The sequence below is a fragment of the Hippopotamus amphibius genome, chromosome 4 (assembly GCF_030028045.1).
Source record: "Hippopotamus amphibius kiboko isolate mHipAmp2 chromosome 4, mHipAmp2.hap2, whole genome shotgun sequence".
Taxonomy (NCBI): domain Eukaryota; kingdom Metazoa; phylum Chordata; class Mammalia; order Artiodactyla; family Hippopotamidae; genus Hippopotamus; species Hippopotamus amphibius.
In genome coordinates, this window is record NC_080189.1 from 78,034,638 (window position 1) to 78,050,123 (window position 15,486).

At 46.5% G+C, this 15,486-nt stretch overlaps 1 protein-coding gene across 3 annotated transcripts in view; it reads left to right on the forward strand.

Moving 5' to 3' along the window:
* The window catches only part of NUDCD3 (NudC domain containing 3), a 79,540-nt gene that overhangs the window by 38,864 nt on the left and 25,190 nt on the right, over positions 1-15,486 (forward strand). The window lies entirely within an intron of this gene.

Below are 15,486 nucleotides of genomic sequence, written 5' to 3' on the forward strand. Positions count from 1 at the left end.
ACAGGGAGAATGTCTTCTGTGAGATTATGATATATGTATTTTGTAAGTTCTGTCTTTTACTTTTAATTTGTTCAAAGCTTGTCTCAACTGTATACTAGTGTGTTAGACACTGTGTTAGGTGTGGTTTTCCTTCTGGAAGATGTTGATCTCATATGAGATCCTATGACAGCTGTGCACGTGGCTGCCTGTGTAAGTGTGGGAGGAGCAGATAACACCACGCCTGCTCTGTGTGTGCCTGAGAACAACATGTCTGTGTCCTGGTGTTGAGTGTGAAGGGGAAGATTCACCCCTCGTCATCAGGGAGGAAGCCTGGTCCTGGTAAAGGCTTGGCGGTGAAAGGAAAGGATTGGATGACCAGGCTGAGAAAAGTGGGTGGGTGAGGTGAGGCAGGTCGCCAGTGGGGGGGGTCACCCAACCCCTCCCTCAGCCGCCAGGTCCTGAGCATCGGGCTCTGCCGGACCTCCGGGTGCTTGCCCTCCTGCCACTCCCTCTGCACCCTTTAGGCTCCCGTGCTGCCTGCAGGCTGGTGCCCCCAGCACCCTCACCTCCACACCTCTTCCCATCCCTGCTGACACCTCACCACCCCTACTCCCACTGCACTGACTAGCCTCCTTTTCCATGCTTGGGGACGGGTCCTGCCATCCGATCGCCTCCACACAGCAGCCTTGCAGGGACCTTTTAAAATAATCAAATGATGTCACTCTCTGTTCTAATGCTGTGGTGACTACTCGTCACCTTTTAAAGATTTTTTTTTAATAAATTTATTTATTTATTTAATTTATTTATTGGCTGCATTGGGTCTTCGTTGCTGCACACGGGCTTTCTCTAGTTGCTGTGAGGGGGGCTCCTCTTCATTGTGGTGTGCAGGCTCCTCATTGTAGTGACTTCTCTTGTTTTGGAGCACAGGCCCTAGGCGTGTGGGCTCAATAGTTGTGGCTCACGGGCTCTAGAGCACAGGCTCCATAGTTGTGGTGCTCAGGCTTAGTTGCTCCGTGGCATGTGGAATCTTCCCAGGGCAGGGCTCGAACCTGTGTCCCCTGCATTGGCAGGCAGATTCTTTACCACTGCGTCACCTAGGAAGTCCCCATTACCTTTTGATTAAATTCTGAACCCTGGTTTTAAAAGCCCAGGTCTTGCCTGGCATGACTGCTTCTTCTCTTTGATAAAACAGTGGCAGTGTTTATAGGGTTGTAGATCCAGACGAGTAATGATTGATGATTGATTACTCTGGGCCAGGCTCTCAGCACTTTATAGCTGTTGATTCATTTAATCCTTGCATCTCTCAGGTTGGTACTAATGCGTCCCCATTTTACAGGTGAGAACCTTCACACGGTGACTTCAGGGTCACACAGCAAGTCACTGGCAGAGCTGGCTTGGGGCTGGGTGCCTCCCCTGCTCACCAGGGTCATAGGCACCCTCCTCCTGCCTGCCAGGCCTCCGAGTGGCCCCCTGCACCGGAGGTATGGCTCTGTGACCTTTCTGAACAGGCCGTCCTGTCACTTAGCAGCTGTCAGTGTGGAGGCTCTGGAGGCTCTGCAGGGGCCATCAAGTCACATTTGATTAACTTGGTCACCACTGCCCTCGTGATGTGAGCTCCATGTGAGCCGGCCTTGCCTTGATGCCCCCTCTCCGGCCCTGGCGCCCAGAATGGCCTGGGCGCAGTGGTGAGAAGCTTCAGTAGGTCCTGAGCGGCAGGTGTGTACATGCCACAGTCACAGGGGTTGGATGTTGGGGCTGCTGGTTGCCAGGCCTGGGTGGAGCTGGATGTGGGGGCCCGAGGAGAGGGTGGCACAGGGAGGCCAGCACTGGGCAGATACCAGGCAGTGGGGCCTGGGGTCAGGCAGGGTGTGGTGAGAACTTGGGTCATTTGACGAGGGTGACACTTTTACTCAGGACAGGTCAGGTTGGTGCTGAGGGTGTGGAGCTTGTTTCCTAGCAGATTGGGTAGCTCTTATGCTGGAGATCCTCCCAGGAGTTGGTGTCTGCAGGAGAACAGAGGACCATCTTTCTGAGTCCAGATTGGAGAAATTCAGGCCAAAACCCCTTAAGTCCGCTGTCAACTAAGCTATGGTTAAAGTTAGGAAGCCAGCTCAACGGTGCCCTCCACATACTGACTGTTGTGCAGATACACCTTACTATTTGTGGAAAGCCCTCTTGGTAGATCGCTACCATTTTCACCCCCAAAACAGCAGGAGCAGTAAATAACCACCTTCCAGATAAAGCAAATGGGAAAACATTGTCAGAATTTGCTATATCAAGTGCTGTGAACAAAGGCAGCCAGCAGGGAAATTAATGCAGAGGGAAAAAGCCCTTTTATTTGCTTTTCAAAATCGGTGGGACTGAGGAAGTATGGGAGATAGGGAGGAAAAGAAAGGGGGAAAACAGTAAATACAGTCATCTTGAAGATGATGCCAAGCCTGCTGCCTGGGCTTCAGTTCAGCATCTTAAGGGCAGGAAACCTTAACGAATGTCTGTTATTAACAACACTGCATGGGCGAGAGCTGCCGCACGTGAAGTACCGAGTAGGGTCTTGTGAGTACTGTTTGCTGTAAGTCTTTCAGTGAGTAAGCAGATGAGGAAATGGAGCCTTTAAAGAGATTGAGAAATGTGCTCAGATAACACACTAGCACCAGTGAAAGTCAGGATTAACACTCTGGGCTGGCTTGAACCTCAGGGCCTGAGTTCATGGCTACAGAAGTGAGCCTGAGGGTGGGTCTCCCTCTTGCCCCTAAAGTGAGCTGGTACACTTGTCTTTTGGGTTTTTTTTTCAGTGCCCTCCCCCGCCCCCAGTTAGTGTCCCCTTTCTGTTCCAGAATCTAGTCCAGGATGCCACCTTGCAAGCATGTAGTTGTCGCATCTCTTTAGTCACCTTCAGCCTGGGACAGTTTCTCGGTCTTTTTTGTCTTTGTGACTGTCACACTTTTGAAGACATCAGGCATATTGTAGAGTGTTCCTCAGTGTGGGTTGCTTTGGTGTTTTCTCATGGTCTGACTGGGACATGGATTTTGGAATGAAGACCACAGAGGTGACGTGCCCCTCCCATCACAGCATATTGAATGTCCGTGATATGAACACACCTTAATACTGTGATGTCAGCTTGGTCACTTGGTTAAGGGTGAGTCTGCAGGTGTCCTCACCTAAGGTTACTGCTGTTCCCTTTCTGGTCACTGGTCACTGAGTCCGTCTCTGCCTCCTAGGAGGATGGAGGAGTTGCTGTGAATTTGTTAAATTCTCAACATAGATTAAAAGCACGATAGTAATTGATAAATATTTGGGGGGAGGTAAGGTTAGATTATGTAGATACCCCATTTCCCCATAAAATCTTACTCACTACTTTTATTTATTTTTTTGATTTATTATTTATTATTTATTTATTTATTTTGGCTGCGTTGGGTCTTTGTTGCTGCATGCAGGCTTTCTCTAGTTGTGATGAGTGGGAGGCTACTCTTCATTGCGGTGTGTAGGCTTTTCATTGCAGAGCACGGGCTCTAGGCCCTTGGGCTTCAGTAGTTGCAGCATGCAGGCTCAGTAGTTGTGGTGCATGGGCTTTAGAGCTTAGGCTCAGTAGTGTTGGCAGACGGGCTTAGTTGCTCCTCAGCATGTGGGATCTTCCCAGACCAGGGCTCAAATCCGTGTTCCCTGAATTGGCAGGTGGATTCTTTTTTTTTTTTTTTTTTAATAAATTTATTTATTTATTTATTTTATTGGCTATGTTGGGTCTTTTTTGCTGTACATGGGCTTTCTTTTTAGTTGCGGTGAGTGGGGGCTACTCTTTGTTATGGTGTGTGGGCTCCTCATTGCCGTGGCTTCTCTTGTTGTGGAGCATGGGCTCTAGGCGCATGGGCTTCAGTAGTTGCAGCACGTGGGCTTAATAGTTGTGGCTCATGGGCTCTAAAGCGCAGGCTCGATAGTTGTGGAGCACGGGCTTAGTTGCTCCAAGGCATGTGGGATCTTCCTGGAACAGGGATCGAACCCATGTCCCCTGCATTGGCAGGTGGATTCTCAACCACTGCACCACCTAGGAAGCCCTAGCAGGTGGATTCTTAACAACTGCACCACCAGGGAAGCCCTTACCCACTACTTTTAGCATCATCAGTGAATCTTGCATGCAGCAATTACTACTGTGATTTTAATGCTGATTTTATATTTCCCTCATTCCTTCCTAAGAATTCTTAAATTAAAATTTATCTGTAAGGGGAATTTATCTATTATTATTTGTTTGTTTATTCAGTCATCCATTTGTATCAGAGTGACTCATGAGTGTCATTTTATTCTCTGTGTTATAATCCAGTGCTGTTTTATATATTTAGCCACTCATATCAGTTCCAGCTCTGCCCATTGGGAGCTCTCCAGTTGGCTTCTTTGTCCTTTTGACATTCTGCATCCTGGGGTTTTTTGAGCACTTCCTTACTTTCTGACACTACCAGGTGCTCCAGGTTTATCATATATTTTCTCTTCCACCCATTTTCCAAGGAGCCTGATTGCTTTCTTTGAGAATGGTGTTTAGAAACCATATGTGACAGTGGATGAGCTCACTGCTGTTGGGCGCCCCTGCCTCTGGGCCCTGTTAGTGTACATGCTTGTCTCTTTATTTTTGTATCTCTCTTTTTGGAAATATATTAAAATCTTTGTACCTTTCTCTGAGAATGAGAACATGGCTCCTGTCATCTGCTCCTGTGATGCAATTAGCAAATCCTTCTAGGAGGTGAATTCTGTGTCCCAGCTTGGATGTGTGCTGGGGGAGGTGTTCCCACTTTTGTGATTGATTGGTTGACTGCCAGCCCCCAGCTCCGTCTGTCTCTCTCTTGTGATGATGGGTGTGTCCTTCCCCCAGCACGAGCACCACTCAGTCGTTATCCCTCGTCTTTAAACTCTGCAGTTATTCAGCCTCATACTTTGGGCCACTAATTGAACCTGCTGTCATTTGTTCACCCCCACTGGATACTGAATAATCTGATGTGATGTCCTCCTCAGTATGTGACCCCTTTCTACCCCAGGACCCTCCTTCTGGCCTTGTGACCCTCTCTTGACTCCATGACCTCTCCTGACCATGGTGCAGCTCCTCTCCTACACGTGTGATAGGTTCCCTTAGGCAGTGGCTTGCACACTATCTTGACTGTGCCCTCAGATGCCCAGTACAAGCACAGGGGCAGCGCCGCAAAGCTGTGCTGGCTCTTTCTCTGCAATACAGCTTCCCATTGTCTGTTCCATTTTGTGTTCTGTTCCACACATAGGTTTTGTGCCCTACCCTCTGAGAAGTGCTGTTCTAGGGTGTGCACCCTCCAGTGGTGAATGGAAGGTTACGTTCCTCTTACCCTGCTCTCCGATAACTTCAGTAGTTTACTTTTCTTTTTGTCAGTTGATGGGTGAGTCCATCATTTTGGTAATGATTGCAGTTACTTGGGAGGCCATGCAGCCCTGTGCTCAGTGGCAGTTCAGATTTCTCCTCTCTGAATGTCCTCTTCATAGCCCTTTCCGACTTTTCCTGTTTCTGTTACTGATTTGTAGAAATTGTTTATATATTCCAGGTCTTTGTTGGTTATATGTCACAGAGCTTCCTCTTCTCTGTGGCCTACTTTTTTTTTTTTCTTTTTTGCCTTTTTAAAAAAAATTAGTTATCTGTTTTATACGTTAGCGTATATATGTCAACCCCAATCTCCTAATTCATCCTGCCCCGTGGCCTACCTTTTACCTTTGTGTACTCACTGGGCCTTCTCATACAGAAGTTTTACATTTAATTTAGATTTAAATGATTGGTCTTTTCTTCTATAATATAGTGTCTTGTTAATACTTCTCTACCTGGATGTAATAAAAATATTTCCCTATAAAATTTTTAAAGTGCAAGTGTGCTTTTCACATTTGGGTTTAGTTTTGTGCATTGGTGCCCTTTGTCAGAAAGCCATTCTTTCCCATCCGTGTGCCACCTTGGTCATGTGGGAAGGGCTGGTTCAGGGCTGGGTGTTTTCCCTTCTGGACATTTGCTCCCTGAGTGCTAGGACCACACTTGACATCTGCAGGCACTGTTCTTCCCCCTTGTTTTTCTTCTTCAGAATTATCTTGGTGATTCATGGCATCCTTTTTGGTCTCTATTTTAATTTCCCCACCTCTGTTTTTTCTGGGCCTTGTCCTCATCTCTCTGCAGTCCAGACTGGAGAGATACAGGTGTGCCCACCTCGCTCTGTGGGTGAGATCGTCCAGTCAGTGGGATGGTCAGGAAGGTGTTGAGAGAAGACAGTGGACAGCTTCCAGGATGAAAGGGCATTTGCTTTCTTTCTCCAGGGGTGGTGGGGAGGAGGGTTTATGGGAGGGAAATACTGGATAAAATCACACAGAGCATGTATGTTGCCAGGTGCACTGTGCGCCCACACTTCCACATGATTCTCACCTAAGAATCCTGGGAGGTGACAAGGAGATGAAGAAACTGCAGCCCAGAGAGGGTGTGAGTGGTAGCTAATCACCCTGAATGCTGTTCCATGCTGCCCCTTCCCAGGTTGGAGCTACTGGGGGTGGAGGAAGCCCCATCCCAAGTTACCTGGCCACGTGTCCTAGTGATAGGAGTGGCTTTCATTCTATATGTTTTGTTATTGATTAAAATTGATGCCTTTTAAAAGTTTCTTTTTTTGTTTTAACTTAACATGGCTTTTCAAAAATACCAAAAACAAAACCCAAAATTAACCAAACAGACATACCAAAACTAACCCCCAAATTCCAAAACTACATAAGCTAATTTGAAGGGCCAGCTGATAAATATTTCAGGCTTTGCAGGCCACGTGTTCTAGAGCCAAAGGCAGCTGGAGATGCTTTGTAAATGGATTACTGTAGTGCGTTCCAATAAAACTTTATTTACCAAACAGTTACTGGGCTGTCAACCCCTGACCTGTATGTGGTATTTTCAGATGATATCTCAGTAAAACACTTCGAGGATAGAACAAAATAAAAAATAAAACTTACGTTAGCTGACTCACCTTTGAAAAAACCCCAGCCTTCTCAGTACTCAATACCAAGGTCATTTCTTTGTGGCTCAGGACCTGTCGGTAGAATTGCCTTTTGCCACCTCAAGGCTGAGGTCCTTGGGGCTCCCCTGATGCCTGTGTGCCCTTGCCACATCTCCCCTTGCTCCCTGTCTCAGGGTGTCCACATTCCTCCTGCCCGTGTGCCTCTCCTCCCGAAGTCCCTCAGCACTCGTAGGTACCGGCAGCCTGGCTGCTGGCAGCTAACACTTTGCACCTGTCATCTTGGGCTGGGCACACGAATTTCCCTGATTGGGCTGTAAACTCTTTGACAGTGACAGTGGTGGTGTCACTAACCAGTTCATTTTGTCACCAGGACAGAGCTGGCCAGTGGATTGTATGGCCTGAGGCTTGCCCCTCACCCAGATGCTTTCACCGACTCTTTACCTGGGCCCAGGGAAGGCCTACCACCCCTTCCCCAGCCCTCCCGTTTCTTTCTTTTCTAGTTTTTCGATTTTTACTTTTAATAAAAATTATGCTGATCTCTCTCCTCTGATGTGGTACTTTTCATTCATCTCAACTTGGTCCTCCTGAAGCAGGGCTTGATGACCTTCACTTATTATGGGATGTCGGCATCAGAAAGAGCAGAACCGGTGGGTTCAGAGCCACCCTGCTGTGTCCTGACACGCACGTAGCGTGTGCATGTCGCGTGCCGGCATACCCCAGACACCATCACATCATCTGCTCATGAGGCAACTGAGTACTGCTCACCTTGGGAGGGACAGCATCACCTCCAGAGCTCTTGACAGCCTTTCCGAGGGGGATGCTGGATCCAGAACTTGTTGAGAAGTTTTGATACAAGGTGGGTCTTTCAAAGTGAGAACGTGGGGCGGAAGTCTTGATTAGGACTGGGTGAGGATTGTCAGGATTGGTGGAAACTGGAAGGCTTCGATTTTGAGGGCAGATTCAGAGGCTGGGTGTAAACTGGGCGTGAGTTTACGTTCATGGAAGAGTTGGGGGCTCTTTGAGGAAGTTACTGTCATGAACAGTCAGTGCTAATGCAGGCAGGGGGCGAGAGCTGAGGCTTGTTGACAGGGCAGTGAGGTGTGGCTTCTAGTCTGCGTCTGTGGTGAGTGCATGGTAGTGCTCAGTTCTTGGGCACGCATCTATTTTGGTTCCGTTTCATCCCCTCACTGGACCTCTTGCCCCATGTTACACTGCCTCCACAGGTTCTCTGCTTCTGATGCGGGCGTTTCTGACAGGTGGCTGTGTTGCTGGGTGCATCCCTTCTGATGTTCGGGTGTTGTTTTCCTCTGGTCTAATTGCAGGCCGACCTCGTTTTATTGCACTTTGCTTTATTATGCTTCGCAGATACTGTGTGTTTTACAAATTGAAGGTCTGTAGCAACCTGCGTCAAGCAGGTCTTTCAGTGCCATTTTCCCAGCAGCATTTGCTCACTTCATATCTCTGTGTCACATTTTAGTAATTCTTTTGATATTTCAAACCTTTTCGTTATTATCATATTTGTTATAAATCTAAAACTTTAATGGATGATGAATTGCTTCTTATGGGTGAGCAAAGAAAGTGATTTCTGGAGATGGAATCTACTGGCAAAGGTGCTGTGATGATTGTTGAAATGACAGCAGAGGATTTAAATATTACATAAACTTAGCAGGGTTTGAGAGGATGGATTCCAATTTTGAAAGAAGTTCTACTGTGGGTAAAATGCTGTTCGACAGCATTGCCTGGTACAGAGAAATTGTTCAATCCATGTGGCAGACTTCACTGTTGTCTCCTTTTAAGAAATTGCCACGCCACCTCAGCCTTTAGCAACCGCCATCCTGATCAGTTAGCAGCCACCAACATCAAGGCAAGACCCTCCACCAGCACAGAGATTATGACTCACTAAAGGCTCAGATGATAGTCAGCATTTTTTAACGATAAAATATTTTTGATTAAGGTATGTATATTGTCTTTTTTTTCTCCTTTTGTATGAGTTTGTTTATTCCTGAAGTATAATTGACCTACAACACTATGTCAGTTCCTGGTGCACAGTACAGTGATTTGCTATTTCTATACATTTCAAAGTGATCACCAAGATAAGTTTAGTCACCATCTGTCACCATACAAAGAGATTACATAGTTACATAGTTATTGACTACTTAACTACATAGTTACATAGTTATTGACTATTCCCACACTGTACATTTCATACCCAGGACTCATTTATTTTGTAAATGAAAGATTATACTTCTTAATCTTCCTCACCCCCCCACCATTCCCCTCCCACCTGGCTACCACCTGTTTCTCTGTTATCTATGACTGTTTCTCTTTGGTTATGTTTGTTCATTTGTTTTGTTTTTTAGATTCCACATACAAGTGAAATCACACAGTATTTGTTTTTCTCTTCTGACTTATTTCACTTAGCATGATACCCTCCAGGTCTATTCTGTTGTTGCAAATGGCAACATTTCCTTCTTTTTTATGGCTGAATAATACTCCATTGTGTATATATACCACATCTGCTTTATCCAAATGAACACTTAAGTTGCTTCCATATCTTGGCTATTGTAAATAATGCTGCAGTGAATATAGGGGTTCATTTATCTTTTCAAATTAGTGTTTTAATTTTCTCTAGGTACATACCAAAGAGTGGGATTGCTGGATCGTATGGTAGTTCTATTTTAAATTTTTTGAGGAAACTCCATGCTGTTTTTCATTGTGGCTGCTCCAGTTTACATTCCCACTGACAGTGCACGAGGGTTTCCTTTTCTCCACATTCTTGCCAACACTTATTTGTTATGTACATTGTCTTTTTAGACATAATGCTGTTGTACACTTAACAGACTACAGAATAGTTGAACGGTATAGTGTAGAGTACCTATAACTTCTACATGCACTAGGAAACCAGAAAATTCGGTGACTCACTTTATTGTGGTGGTGTGGTGGCCTGGGACGGAACCTGCCACATCTCTGAGGTGCGCTTGTATTCCTCAATTGGGACGTCTGTTGGGACTTGAAATAGTAAAGCTGGTCATAAGTGTCCTGATTTTGGAGGACTAGGAATAGAAAATGGAGTTAAAGACTAAGAATTCAACATATTTATGGAGTAGATTACCTAATTTTTGTTTTAAAATGTATATTTCACATTTATATACTTGTAAAAAACTGGAATGCCTCTTTCCCTTGTTAATTAACATGATTTAAGAAAAAGTCTCACTGTAACCAACTTATATCTTTAGTTAATTAGAAGAGTTCATAGTAAATGTTGATTATGTTTTTGTTGGCTGGCCATCTGATACAGATTGTCAAAGACATTCCTTAAATTTGCATTAACACCTGGCAAATGATTCATGGGTATATCATGAGACTCCAAGCACCTTGCCTCATTTATTTTAGGTAAATATAGAATCATCTCTTATTTTTAACTGTGCTACAAAATTAATTTTAAAATGTTAAAAGCACATTTTCAAAATATACTTGTTGTAAGAGTTTTTTTATTAAACTGAGCCTTCCTTCAGTGTTTTGGTGGTGAGTGGGCGCTCAGGACTGGAAGGTGTCCCGGAGGAGCTGGGCTGGCGCACACAGTGACCATGGGCTAGTCCTGTCCCCGGCTGGCACCTCTGTGTTCCTCAGCTAGACTTTCCCTTTATATTTAGACGAGCTCCTGGTACAACTTGTCAAGAGAGAAAAGACTACACAAGGAAACCAGGTTGAATGCAAAGGGGGTAATAACTCCAGAAAGTAGAGATTTAAAAATTAGAGTATTTCTGTTAGAAAGTAGCTGCGATGCCCTTTAGATCTTGGGGAGGAGAGGAGCTGTGAGATTGTTTGATGATAGTGATGGAGCCTGAGTTAATCAAACAACTGGAAGGAAGTAGGAAGACAATTTACAAACCAGGAGAAGGTGTTTGTAAACTGTGAAACCGACAAAGAATTCTTATCAAAAATTTATAGAGAACTTCTTCAAACCAGGCAAAGCACAAACAAAAGCTGTGGCAGGAATTTTGCAGAAATAAGGTGCATGTGGCCATTTAACATTCACACGCCGGGCACTGTGAATCAAGACCAGACGGAAATGCTATTTTTTTATGTATATTAACTTGGTAAGACTTTGGAAGGTGTGCTGGTGTTGAGCATGACCCGTGGGTTGGTGGGACCCTGTGCACACCGCTGGTGCACGTGAATTGGCGCAGGCCTTGGAGATGAGTTCGTGCTGTCTCTTAAGTGTGGGATGCTTACTTTTATGCCCTTGACCTAGCAGGTCCACTCCTGGGTGTGTAGCCAAGACAAATCTTTCAGGGTTTGTGACACAAAAAGGAGAGGGTAGCATAATGAATGTTCATGAGGTTCCCCCACTTCCTCATTAACAACATGTCATGGTTCGTATTTCATTTTTCTCACTACACCCAGACTTTTTTTTTTTTTTTTGATGCAACAAATCCCAGAAATCACTAACTTCACCCATACATACTTCAGTTAAAAAAAAAAAAAGACAATGTAATCATCATAATTTACAAATTTATGATTCGTGATAATCATCTAAGGTCCAGTCTGTGTTCACTCTTTCCTGATTGTCTCAAAATGTCTTTGTTCAGTTGGTTTTTTCAAAATAGTATTGCAGCAGGTCCAAACCTTACATTTGGTTGCTGTATCTTCTAAGTCTCTTAATTTAGAATAATTCCCCTTCTCTTTTTTCATCTCATGCTATTTATTTGTAAAGAAACTTAGAATTTTGTCTGTTGTAATTTCCCAAATTCTGGACTTGGCTGGTTTTATGCACATGGTTTTGATGAAGTTGTTCTCTGTCCCTGTGCTCCCTGTAGTCCGGTGGTTAGATCTGTGGGGTGGAGTGATTTAAGGCCTTGTGTTGGAGCAGGACTGCTGCAAAGGTGAGGCTCTCTCAGAAGGTGCCTGGTATCTGTCTGTTGTGGACGTAGGTGATTCTCCGATCCTTCCGTGGGCAGATCCCCATCCACCTCTCACCTGGCGCTCAGCATCTATGAAGGAATGCTGCCCAGACTCACGTTTCCACTGTAGGTTACACAGTGGTATTTTCTCATTCTGTTATACTTTCATTTATTATCTGGAATCCTTATAGACGGACTTGGCTTTTCTGAAATTCCAGTTCCTGTGGAACCTTTTTTTCTCTTTTTTTTTTTCCTGGCTCTGGGAACCTGGTGAGCACTGGCCAGCACCTGTCTCCACATGGGGGCAGCCACCCCAACCCTGGGAACCTGGGAAGGGACTTGAGAGTGGCCCTGGCTGCTCATCACCCATTCCCTGTATGGGCTCCAGCCTCCTGCACAAAAACCTTTCCTTGGGGACTGTGACCCCTTTTACCCACCGCTTCTCCTACTTGCCCCTGGCTGTTCTAATTCCTACACCGCTGCAGTGCAGGGGCGTGGGGGGAGGGGTGCTGATCTCATCTGGGATCCTGCCTATGCAGGTGATGCTGGCTGTGGGCATCTGCCCTGCAGAGCCGGTCTTGGAGATACAGGGCCTGGCTTTTCCTTTAACACGGTCACAGCCCTGTTATCTGGGCTGATCCGGCTCCTCAGGCTCGGGCGCTGCAGTGAGGCCCGCTCCCCCGTCTGCAGCCTGGCTGCTGACTCATGCTCTGCTCCCACCCTTCCCATTCCCTGCCCTCCTTCCCCCTCTCCCACCCCCAGTGCTGGCCAGCGGCTGCAGGGGTGTGGCCGCAGGCTGGTCAGGGATGACAGCATGAGGGCAGGGGCGCAGAGCACCTGCATATGACAGGAGGCTTATTTTTGCATGCTGTTGGCTGGAAATAATCAACTGTATTTAAAGAGAATGTGGATTCAGAGCGTTAAAAACACCCAACAGGTTGCTGATCTGTGCTGGGCGTGACTCTCCTGGCTCCGTGGGGAAGAGGCTGCAGGTCATACATGGTGTGGGGGGAGGGATGGGGGGTGGGGAGCAAGCACCTGCAGAGCTGCCCCCCCTGTGATGCTGCCTGACCAGTGCCTCTCCGAGAACACCAGCTTCGGGGGGGTTCCCTGAGCACAGCTGCCTGTGGGGGTGGAGAGTGGCCCCTTGAGGAGGTGTGACCTTGTGGCATCTCCCGTCACCTGCCTGTCTGCTGCCCGTCCTGGTGTGAGGGGCCACGTGGATGCCAGCTGATAAGGGCTTAGCCATATGTCATGGGAAGTAGCTATCCCCCCACTTTGAGGGGTCCTTAGGTTTATTTCCTAATCTCTGCCAGTGCCAGGCCACCTGGGCTTTTATTTTGTGTGTGGGTATTTTATTTACGTGTTTTCATAACCTTGATTATTTCAAATAGGTAATGTACACACACAATTCAAAAGGCTCCAGAGAAGGGGGGCGGGGGAGAGGGGTCACGTCTCCTCCTGCTCCCTCCTGTTACTTGGTGCTCATTGGCAGTGTTCTCTGCACATTCAGGTGTCCATCCGATGTGAGCTTTACAGCTGCAGTAGGTGCTGGGGGATGGGGAAGCCTGTGGGTCAGGGATGCATAGGTCTTGGGCCATTCTGTCCCTTAGGACCTGTTTCAAGGGCTCAGGAGGCAAGCAGCCTGGCACGGCCACTGAAGAGCTCCCTAGGGGTGGGGCCCACAGGGCAGATCACTGTCTCTGGTGGTTGTGTTCTTGAAGAGAGCTCTTTTTCTCTTGATGGTAAAATGTCTACATATTGTAGGGAATTTGAGTAATTCCTAAAGATACAAAAAAGAAAATCGAACTGTTTGTTATCCTACTACCCAGACACAATCACGGAGACTTAATGGGCTTTCTTTTATATATACACATACATGTGTTTGTGTGTTTTCTTAGAAAACTGAACCTGTACCATACACAAAAGCCACATGTCCTTTGTCACTTTTGTAGTATATTGAAAGCTTTCCTCTCATCACTAAACAGTCTTTGCAAACACTTGCGTTGGTGGCGTTCACATCAAGCTTCCTCTGACCACCCTGTGTCCAGGCTTTGACCATTCCTGTCTCCTTTGCCCCACCCTGCTTTCTCTGTGGCTCTAGGTCCTCACAGGGTCCTGCCATCCCTCCCTGGCGGGCCTGAGCAGGTACTTTGGGGCTGGCATCTGTTCTGATTGGTCAGTGTCCAGCCCCAGCCTGACCTAAACTGATGCAAAAAGTACCACAAACTGAATGGCTTAGATCAACAGAAATAAATCTTCCCATAGTTGTGGAGGCGTAAGTCCAGGATTAGGGTGTTGCAGGGCTGCATTCCTTTTGAAACTCTGGGTAGAACGTCTCCTTGCCTCTTCCAGCTTCTGGGGTGACTGACAGCCCTTGGTGTCCCTTGACTTGCAACCGCATCGCCATTGCCATGCAGCCATTTTCTCCCCGAGTCTCTTCACATTTGTCCCTCTGTGCATGCATCTTCATGTCCAGATCTCTCTCCCTTTAAGAACATAGTCACATTGGATCAGGACCCATCCTAATGACCTCATGCTAACTGGATTAGCTCTGTATAGACCCTGTCTCCAGATGAGGTGCTGAGGGTTAGGACTTCAACATATTAATTTTGGGGGACAAGTTCAGCTTGTAGCAGCCACCAGTTTACCAGCCCTGAGAGCGTGAGCTGTGATGGGGGCCCAGCCTCAGATGTAAGGTGTGAAAGGCATACCCACAGGAGGCAAACATGCTCTTGGCTCAAAACTTTCTCCAGAAAAAATATATCCTTATTAACCACCGCTTCCAACCCTTCCTGACCAGAGGGGAGGGGCTGATGGACCCTTTTCTGGGTGTTTTCCTCTGCACACATGTAAACATGCACAGTGAGTGGAATCTCATCCATCGGCCTCTCCCTCCAGGTGCAACTGCTGGGCTCCCTGAGGGCAGGAGAAGGTGGCCGAATGCACCTGCGGTTGGATGTCCTTGCTCATAGGTGTCGCCTCCTCCACGACAAGGCTTCTGTCTTTAATTTAGATCTACAACTCACTATAATGGACTCTGAACTTATTTTTATATGGTGTTTATACTGTTGTTAACACTGTTAAATTTTGTGGCAAGTATTTGATTGTATTTTATTTTTAACATCAACTTCTTGGCCATGCCTGTCTGCATCTGTGCTGGGTTGGTAATGTGTGTACAGAAGGATTTGGCTGACTGGGTTTTTTTGTAGGCTGTCTCATAAGCACGCTGCTCGCATCTTAAGAAAGCCTGCAGTTTAGTGCATTGCCTTGGCTTTGATTTATTTACCAGGGGAAAATGGAGGCCGGGGTTGGATTAGGATTGAAGTTGAGCAGCTGCAGGCTGAAGTTGTTTTTTCCTTTTTTTTTTTTTAAGAGATAGGCCCTGCCAAGCAGTTTATGAGAAACCAGGCACCCACAAGCCCTAGGATTTTATTCATGAGGCTCTTTGGTTTGTGGACTGGCCTGGTTTCTAAGCTTCGAGAAGACCAGGAGGACCAGGCTGTGATACTTTTCCTAACTTTGAGTGTGCTGTGCTTCGAGTCATCTTGGAGGCTGTGATACTTTTCCTAACTTTGAGTGTGCTGCACTTCGGGTAGTCTTGGCTTTTCCCTTTGTTCCTGTGA